Source organism: Pinus tabuliformis, chromosome 7 (genome assembly GCF_031772625.1).
Source record: "Pinus tabuliformis cultivar Carrire ecotype Pingquan chromosome 7, CPIR1, whole genome shotgun sequence".
In the NCBI taxonomy this organism is placed as follows: domain Eukaryota; kingdom Viridiplantae; phylum Streptophyta; class Pinopsida; order Pinales; family Pinaceae; genus Pinus; species Pinus tabuliformis.
In genome coordinates this window covers 2,017,654,844-2,017,664,730 of record NC_142293.1, presented here as the reverse complement: position 1 = coordinate 2,017,664,730, position 9,887 = coordinate 2,017,654,844, and positions in this window count along the sequence as shown.

Genomic DNA, 9,887 nt, shown 5'->3' with positions numbered 1-9,887 from the left:
TCAATTATGAATGTATGCTTCTTGTAGTTTCCCTTTCTTGTGATTTTGCAGGATCTTGGTGTAGCTGGGCCAGTGAAAGAGCAAGGAGCTGGGAGCAAGCAGCAAAGAGAGAAGATTTGATCAATCATTAGCAGAAGACATCGGTTAGTGGATCTCTTCCTCCTCTCTCTTACATCTCATAAAGAAGTAATCTCAAATAGCTTTGCTTTGATTGTTGCTGAGGTACTATCACCCTTAGAGTGGGATAGGGTCATTCTGTATTGGATACTTTTCCCAACAACAGTGTCAGTAAAGTTTTGAAAAACTGAAACACTTGCTTACCACTGCACTAGTGTTAAAAGTGGCAGATCCAGAAAAGTCTTTTGTAGTTTGCATGGATGCAAGTAAAGAGGATGTTGGAAGAGTGCTGACACAAGAAGGAAAGGTTATTACTTATGAATCATGTAAATTGAAGGAATATGAACAATGATATTCTGCTTATTACCTTGAATTGACAGTAGTAGTGCATGCACTTAAAATGTGGCGACACTACCTGTGAGGAAGAAATTTCTACTATTAACGGATTATAGGAGCCTTACAAATTTCTTCAACCAGTCTAGCTTAAACGATCGACAGGCCAGATGGACAACATTTTTAAGTGAATTCGATTTTGAAATGAAACATCTTAAAGGGAAGGAAAATCGTGTGGCCGACGCATTGAGTAGAAAAGCACATTGTATTTATGAGGTCTTGTTGTAGCGGCTACAACGACCCTCCAAAATTTTCCTTAGCCTCTTTTGGGGCCTCCCTACCAACCTTCATAGCAGCTTGCCTTGCTTTGTCAATTCCTCAAGCTTTAGTGTCTTTCTTGCTCAAAGGAAGCCTTCCGATCACAGTTTTATATTTTCCCTTCACAGGCTACTCACTCGGACATGGTTTAATTGCAGGCTAAGAAACTTCCCCTTGAAAATTGTGCATTTTTAGACGGAAACCAACCTTCCCTCCAGAAATTGAAAAATCCTCTATGGCAGCCTGCTGGGATCCAAAATTGTGTAGTCCTGCCAGCTAACCCTCCCAACAGGATTTGTGCAAATTTTCCCAACAACAAGCTGTTCAACCTAGAATTTCCACAAATATGGGCAACAATCAGTTTTCTACCCAGAAATTATGCAAATATCCTAGGCAGCCAACCCAGCTACCATCCAGAAATGTACATTTTTCTCCAGCAGTCAAGCAGTCTCTTTCATGTGTAGCTAAGTTGACCGGTTCCCTTCGGGACTGAGCAAAACAGACTTGCATGCATGGGTTGCTTCTCCCAAGGAAACATGCAAAGACATCCCTTGTTTCAAGGACACTTGGAGGTTACATGCAAGGAGCCATTCTGAAACCTTCCACCAAGAGTCACTTCCCCTAGACTTGTCGCATGTGCGTCCTAGCTTTGTTTCAGCTTTCGTTGCTATATCACTGTCGTCGCATGCATGAAACTGTTTTGCACGGACATTTTCCCATCTAGTGAACTTCCTCACCCACATGCATGTTGATCTATTTGTTGAATCTTTCATTCATGTTTTGCATGCACTATTGATCACTTTTGCTATCACTTAGTGTCGCCATGCATTCACTGACTTACTTGCTTTCAGTTGCCCATCGGTGAGTAGGACCATCCTTAGCTTGGGCTTGGCCTTCACCAAGGCTGCATTATGTAATCTGAGAAAGAAAGGCTCACCTTCCTCTCCAGATTTGTGCATTCCTTTCCATAACAGGCCTCCAGGACTATTTTTCACATTTCTGGATGACAGTGGCTACTTGGCCCAAGAAATTGTGCAAATTTGTCCTCGGGCTAGCAGTCCTTCCTAGTTGGAATTGCACATCGTGCAATCCCAACAGTTAGTGCAGCCATACCAGAATGTGCATGGCACAGTTCCAACATTAATCTAGCAGTCACTAGCCAGACTAGATTGTGCATGGCGTAGTTCTAGCAGTCAATCAACCTCCCAGTAATCCAAATTGTGCCTTGTACAATCTTGGTAGTTGGTTAGCCTCCCAACAACCCGCACTGTGCCTTGTGCAGTCTTAGCAATCGGTCTCCCGACCTCCCAGCTGAAATTGCAAAACCTTCATGATCATTCACCCAAGTATGTTACAAGTTAGTTCTCATATTCATTTTCGTTTTCAACTGACAGACTTCTTACCATGAGTGTTGCCACATCTCTAGGTATCACAGGTGTTCATCTGCTTCTCAGCAACACAGGTACAATGGTTTCTAGGAGAGCAGAGACGAAGACACCATTCAGAGCGTGCTTCGAGATGCAGTTGATCAAGTGTCCATGGAATTTCCTACCCACGAAGACATCAAGTTGTTCGTTTACAAGGAAATCAAGATATGACAACAGAAACATCACAACAAGCAACATCATGAACAACAGTTGAATACGACATACCAAATGCAACAAATGCAAGAGGAGGGTTGTTAACAACACAAAGGCAGAACAAGGTTGCAAGCTCAAGCAGGTCCATTGATGATGAAAGAAACTTTGGATACTTCGACTATGAAGTGATGACACGACATGAAGATCGTGGGAAGGTAAAAGATGGAACAAAGAAGGAGTTGCATGTGCTGAAGCAACAACTCAGGAAGAAGATGAAGCTGCATGGACATATGAATGAGTTGCAGCAGGAACGGGAATAATAGTGGGCATACCATGCACTCATGAATGAAACTGCGCCCGTACAAGTTAAGGATCCCAACAGCTGACACATGGAAGATAGGGTGAGTAGTGTTGTTGATCACATGCAAGGGCTTTAGCAACATGCATGTCGTTGAGAGCATGCATGCAATCCAACCCATTCAACGCAGTAACCAAGGTGATGAAAGGAATCAAGTCCAAGTACAGATGAACATGTACTTTGGGAAGTTGATGCGCATGACCACCAACACACACTCGAAGATCAGCATAGACACTATGCATCAATGTGTTTCCGGTGCAACCATACCTAAGAAGACCATGTGCATGTTAGCGGATGAGTTGGATGAAGGGGTTGAACCAATGCACGAGTTGCAAGAGAGGCAAGAGTTTGCTTCAGCAATATGTCACCATGAGGTGCATGCAGACCATCACAGATGAAAAATTTTGGAATTCGCTCACCACCTTCACCATCATAATCATTTTAAAGAGTTGGTCTCATCACAGTGGATTGAGTGTCAGTGATGTCTTGCAAGGCTTGCTCCAGCCATGTTGTCTCACATGAGTACATGTGCATTGTAATGTTGAGTCATGTCAAGTGTAATTTAAGTTTCAATGGTCGAATGTAATAGTCATATATTAGGTGAAGAGTCATGACGGTAGTTGAACTGTCACAAAGGGGAATTTCAAGGGTCACCCCACCCTTTGCTATAAATAGTCCCTCATAACTCATTGGAAGGGCTTTTGGCCAACCAAGCTTTTACTAAGACTATTTTGAAGAAATCTTGGAAAATATTGTAATGCACCTTAGCTTCTCCATTGCATGGATCTAGTACATCTCTTTGGAGGAGCAGGTGGATGTGGCTATAATGTCTCACTGTTGGGCTAGTAGGTTTACATGGATGTATTGTATGTTTGTGACTTACACTTCTTTATATAATAAGAACCAACACATTTTCATGAATATGTTGTTATCGTATTTGGACTACTTTGGTTGCTTTAATGATATGTGTTGTTTAACTTACATACTTGTGTATGAACTGATTCACATGAAATTATATGAATTATGTTATTAATGTGTTGCACGGTTTATTAATGTTGTCACCATCTATGTCGACTGCTCTCCTAGACAGCAGACATACCTCTCACTTGAACCTTGATATAGCAACCGCCACACTTGTCTAAGATTGATCTATGAGTTTTGTCCATTTTATCTTACCTTGTATGATATGACTGTTGCATCTGAGTGGATTTCTCCACCAGAAGGTGTGCATGTCCTTTGTGTTGTGTGTTCCTAGTCGAGTTGGGACTCCTCCCTTTCAACCTAGAACTCACCTTCAACTCCTTCCCCTTTCTAAGTGTTGGAACCTCTCATACACCTTCCTTGACTCACTGCATCGGTCACACCCTTGCTACTAACAAAGTTATTCTAATTTCCTCTTTACAACACCACGATCAAGGCATTACCTTATGACCCACTGCTAGGACTCCTACACCAAAAGGTTTGAGATATAAATGGGAATTCTTATAGTGGAGATCCGCTTGACATGTTGGCAGGTCCAGCACGGTCAACATTTCTGGCACTAGAAGAAGGTCCTGATGACAAGTTGTGTCCTCTCATCTAGTTTTGAAGCTTTGCATATATTTCACAGAGTCTTGCATTCTTCTTCCCACAACATGTTTTTCGAATCATGAAGATGTCTCCATCTCGGGAAAGATTTTCAGTCTCTTTTCCACTAACATGTATGATGGTGAAGGCGAAGTGGCTTGGCCTAAGAACTTACATAACCTTCTCTTCATCATTCATGAGGAAGATCAGTTTATTGATGAATATGCTAGTTTTCTGCTTGCATTCACACTTCACGAATCTCCTTTCATTGGGTGCTCAACCTACTGGATGAGACCATGCACTCATGTAAGCACTTCTGTGATATTATTGAAGACACATTCTATCATTTTGATCGAGACCATCTTAATCAGAAACTGTTATACAGGGAAAATTTTAAGAACCCCCCGTAAATTTATAAATATAATAAATGGGTGAATCTCCATGGTATATAGGAAAAATGGAAGGCGATTTTATCAATAAAATAATATGTATATATAATTTTTTGGCGAATCTCTCACCAGGCATGGCGAATATTTTACTCAATTATAAAATCTTGTAAGATCTTGGTGAGTCTTTCCCTAAATAATAAAACTTTGTAAAGTCCTAGTGAATCTTAGCATAGGCTACATGCTGGTTTAATTCCCCCATTTAAATAGGCTACATTCCAGGTGAATACCATGGGTCAATACCATGTGCCATTTTGGTGAATACCATGGGTCAATACCATCTGCCATTTTTATTTTTATTAATTCTAATATTAGGGTTAATAATGGTTTTTTGCATGGTATTAATAACAATCTAGTCCATGGTATTTGTCCCATAGTATTTTGGCCATAGGTTTCACCTAAATATAACCCATTTTTTGAGTGTTCGTAAATATAAGGTGACTTATGGAGTAAATATAAAAAAATGTTTTATTTGTTTACCATACCTCTCGTTTATTTATATTTTTATTAATTTACCATACCTCTTTTACAAATATGGTATTTGGCCCATAGGATTCACTTAAATAAAACCTCTTTCTTAAGCCTTCATAAATAGAACGAGGGTTATGGACTAAATATAAAAAGAGGTTTTATTTATTTACGATACGTCTAGTTTATTTATATTTTTATTTATTTACCATACCTTTTGATTAAGTATAAAAAGACGTTTTATTTATTTACCATACCTCCACTTTACTTATATTTTTATTTGTTTACACCCTTACATGTATATAAGGTGACTTATGGAGTAAATATAAAAAATGTTTTATTTATTTACCATACCTCTTTTATGAATATGGTATTTGGCCCATAGGATTCACTTAAATAAAACCTATTCTTGAAAATGGGTGAATGGATTCACTTAAATAAAACCTATTCTTGAAAATGGGCGAATGGAAGGTTGTAAGTCCTAATTTCAAGGGCTAAATTTACCTTTTTACCCTCTCCCTTAAAATAAGGTGGGCTATTTGAGCTGATTTGTAAAAATGTACTATGATACAAAATATTCGCCCACTAAAAATGTAAAACCCCTTAATTTCGCCAAAGGGCGAAAATTCGCCCCTAAAATTATCCTTGTTGTTATAGAACCGAAGGGCTTCGTATGAATCCATTATTGATTCTTTGCACTGCTTCTTTGACTTGTAGTTTCAGTCTCCGAGGAGCCAAATGAATTTTGCTTATCTTTGGGAACAATTCAAGTATTTTCTTAATAAATCTGCCCATCACAAGAGAAAGTTTGAAATCAAGCCTCGCTCAACCTTCTTCATTGATGGAGCTGCACAATCTCATGTGGGTGTGGGCACTGTCTCAAATGACTACCCGCATCCCTCTCATTCAATAGCTCCACCATTGCCCAGTGGTACGGACAATCATGTTTGTACAACTGTTCAAACTTCACACTCTCCCAACATCACTCCACTCAATTTTCTCGTAGATTTGGTTGTGAGCCCTTCGAGTTCTCACAGGGTTTATTTTCTACAACCTTTGTCCTCGCACCTAGGTGTTCCATCAGATGATGTTGTCTTGTGTTTGTCCATTCCGAACTATTCACTTGTTGTGAATGAGGAACAACCCACTAACAGAGTTGGTGTTGCAAAACCAGCATGCGCTCTCATTCATAAAGAGTATTAGTGGGAAATTTAGCATCAATATTTGGTGAAGGATGACTCCCTTCCATCTGAGCCCCCTTTGTTCTTTCCTAACATCATTGGTGAACCTGCCATCCATGATTTTTCATGTGTGTCTATTGGGTCCCTATAATACTAGTGATTACCCCATTACTATTGTAGTTATACCCCTTATTTATATTGTTGTGCCCCTATTACCCCCATTTTTGTGCTCCATAGAATCCCTCTATTGTTATTTTTGTGGCTTTATATTATTATTGTTAGGTCGGCTGGATTATATTGTGACTCCTTAGACTCCTATATATAGAAAGGAGGTTTTGTCATTTGTATCATCAAAGAATTGTTCATTTATGTAATGTAAAGGAGGTTGCCCCCTCGAAGAGGCTAAATTCTAAGGCGTTGATCTATCTTTTCTATCTTTTCTTGAGCTGGTTTCATAACATTTGGTATCAGAGCTTTGGATTCTAGGGCTTCACTGCTCCAAATAGGTCATCGTGGAATTTTGCGCTATAACTTTTGTTCTGTGATGTTTCAGAAGTCGCAAGAAAAACCCATTTGAGAATAAGTCGTGCTGAACCTTGGGTCCGATTTTTAGAGCTTTGCGCGTGATATTTACGGAGATATGATCTAAGGAATTTTGTATTTTTGCAGACTCCTGAATTACATTCAAAACAGGTGACCTGGGGAAGATCATCATAACTTTCTCTCTGGGGATCGGATTGAAATTTTGTAAGAAGGTACAAAAAGAGGACGGCCTATAGTTTCTTGTATGTGTGGTTTAGATTCAAAGGTTGAAACAGTGACTCGTGGAACGTCGTACAAGTTCTCTCTACGGAACTAGTCTAAAATCAAGTCACTATGTGAGATTTCACATAACTCTTCCTTGGAGAATCCAATTCGGGTCAGACTTGTGGCATTGAAAAGAGGATGCGGAAGGCTACTACAGGTCACTATTTCAGAACTAGATGATCTGAAATTGCAGAGATACATCAAATTCAATATCAGGCTTCTATAAATTGAAAAACGGTGTGTAGTTTTTATTTTTTATTTTTGTGTAAGCTTGGTTTAATGGAATTCAAAGGGCATAGTAAAGCATTATTATCGGTAACTGGTGCCCCAAGGAAAGAAAATGCAAACACATAGTAAAGAACCTGAAAGCTCGAGCATGACTCATGAAGAAGAGGAAGAAATGCTACATGATATATCAAAATTACAAGAACAAGTGCAACAAATGTCACGCTCACAAAAGCTAACAGAAGCTAAGATAAGTGGCGTGTAATCTAAGATAAATGGCGTGGAATATAAGATAAATGGTGTGGAATCTAAGATAAATGGCATGGAATCTAAGATGGATGATTTGAAGACAGATTTGAGGACAGATTTGAAGACAGTCATGGCAGATTTGAAGACAAATTTGACAAATTTTCTAGAAGAAATACTTACTAATGGTGAAAAGGTTGTAAAGGAAACTCATGATGTTAACAAAAGTAATGTTAATCACGATTCCATAGATGCTAATGTTGGATCGAAGACCCACCATATTCTAAAAATTGATATGAGGAAGTTTGATGGCAAGGATCCCGCCACATGGATATTACAGATGGAGCAGTTCTTCGATCTCAATAATGTGCAAAACACACAAAAGGTACGTATGGCAACTGTATATTTGGAACCAAATCAATTTGTATGGTATCAATTGCTTTGCTCTCGTAAAAATTTTATCACTTGGGCAATTTTTACGGAAGAAATGATAGCACATTATGAAGATACAAAAGGCAACACTTTTTTTAGCCAATTGATAAGTTTCAAACAAAAGGGTTCAGTAATGGGGCACATTGAGGAGTTCCAAAAATTGAACATAAGGGTAAAAGATATTTTAGAGGAGCATAGGATTGATGTGTTCATAAGGTCTTTAAAGGATAATATCCAGCATGATGTTCGCCTTTGGGAACCTGACTCATTAGAGAAGGCATTCAGGTTAGCAAGAAAAATTGAAAGCAAAATTATGGCAACCAGGAAGCATACCACTCACAACTATAAGGACGGAAGTGTTGTTGTGCCTAGTCTTCCACAACCTATAAGGTTGACACCACGAAAATTGGAAGAAAAAAGACCAAAAGGGCTTTGTTACAGTTGTGATATCAAATACACTAAAGGTCATAAGTGTGTTGAGAAGAAATTATTCTACATAGATTGTGAAGAGGAAGAAGAAAAGGAGAAAGAAAAGTCAAAAGAAGAAGATATACTCCAGGAACAAAGCCTAGATGAAGAACAAATAAATCCGACCATATCTTGTAATGCATTGGCGGGAATTACCACTCCTCAAACCATCAAGATAGAAGGACAAATCAAGAAGAAAAAGGTAATAGTGTTGATTGATTCAGGAAGCACCCACAATTTTATTCACTGTAGGGTAGCAAAAGAATTGAATTGCTTCCTATATCCAGCACCAGCATAGAAAATTTTAGGGGCAAATGTTCGCTCTTTGGCGAAATTAAGGGGTTTTAAATTTTTAGTGGGCAAATATTTTGTATCATAGTACATTTTTACAAATCACCTCAAATAGCCCACCTTATTTTAAGGGAGAGGGTAAAAAAGATAAACTTAGCCCTTGAAATTAGGAGTTACAACCTTCCATTCGCCCATTTTAAATAATAGGTTTTATTTAAGTGAATCCATTCGCCCATTTTCAAGAATAGGTTTTATTTAAGTGAGTCCTATGGGCCAAAGGCCCAAATACCATATTTATAAAAGAGGTATGGTAAATTAATAAAAATATAAATAAATGAGAGGTATGGTAAATAAATAAAACATTTTTTATATTTACTCCATAAGTCACCTTATATACATGCAAGGGTGTAAACAAACAAAAATATAAGTAAAGTGGAGGTATGGTAAACAAATAAAACATCATTTTATACTTACTCAAAAGGTATGGTAAATAAATAAAAATATAGGTCGGATTCGAGGCGGACGGAGCAGTCAGGGAGAAAGGTAGGGTTTTGACAGAGCCTACAGGCGGCAGACCTGTCGAACCAGCTCTCATCAGTACCACCAGAACGACAGGGGGTTGGTGGAAACCCCACTCGAACCGGCCTCATGGTTCCCCCAATGGGGGAGGGCCATGAGCCTCCCCCTTCACCAAATGCGAAGTCGCAACGCGCAGAAGACTGGGAAAATCCAAACGGAGAAAGCAATGGACCTGCGAATAATCATCAGCAAATGCATCAAGAATCCGAGACAGAGGTCAGACAGAAAGTAAGTTCCTCCACCTGTAAATCTGTAGCTACAAATAGACCTAAGGTTTTCTTTCCCAGTGAAAGAATCAACGCCCGTATACAATACATGCGGGATCATGCTTTGATTGGCAAGTTCATAGGCATCTGGACAACAGAGCGCGCTCTAAGAGCTTGGATCGGTGCGGTCTGGCGTCCAAAAGGAGATATATCCCTGCACCTAGGAGCAAAGGGCTTTTTTACTGCTATCTTTAACTGCCTAGAGG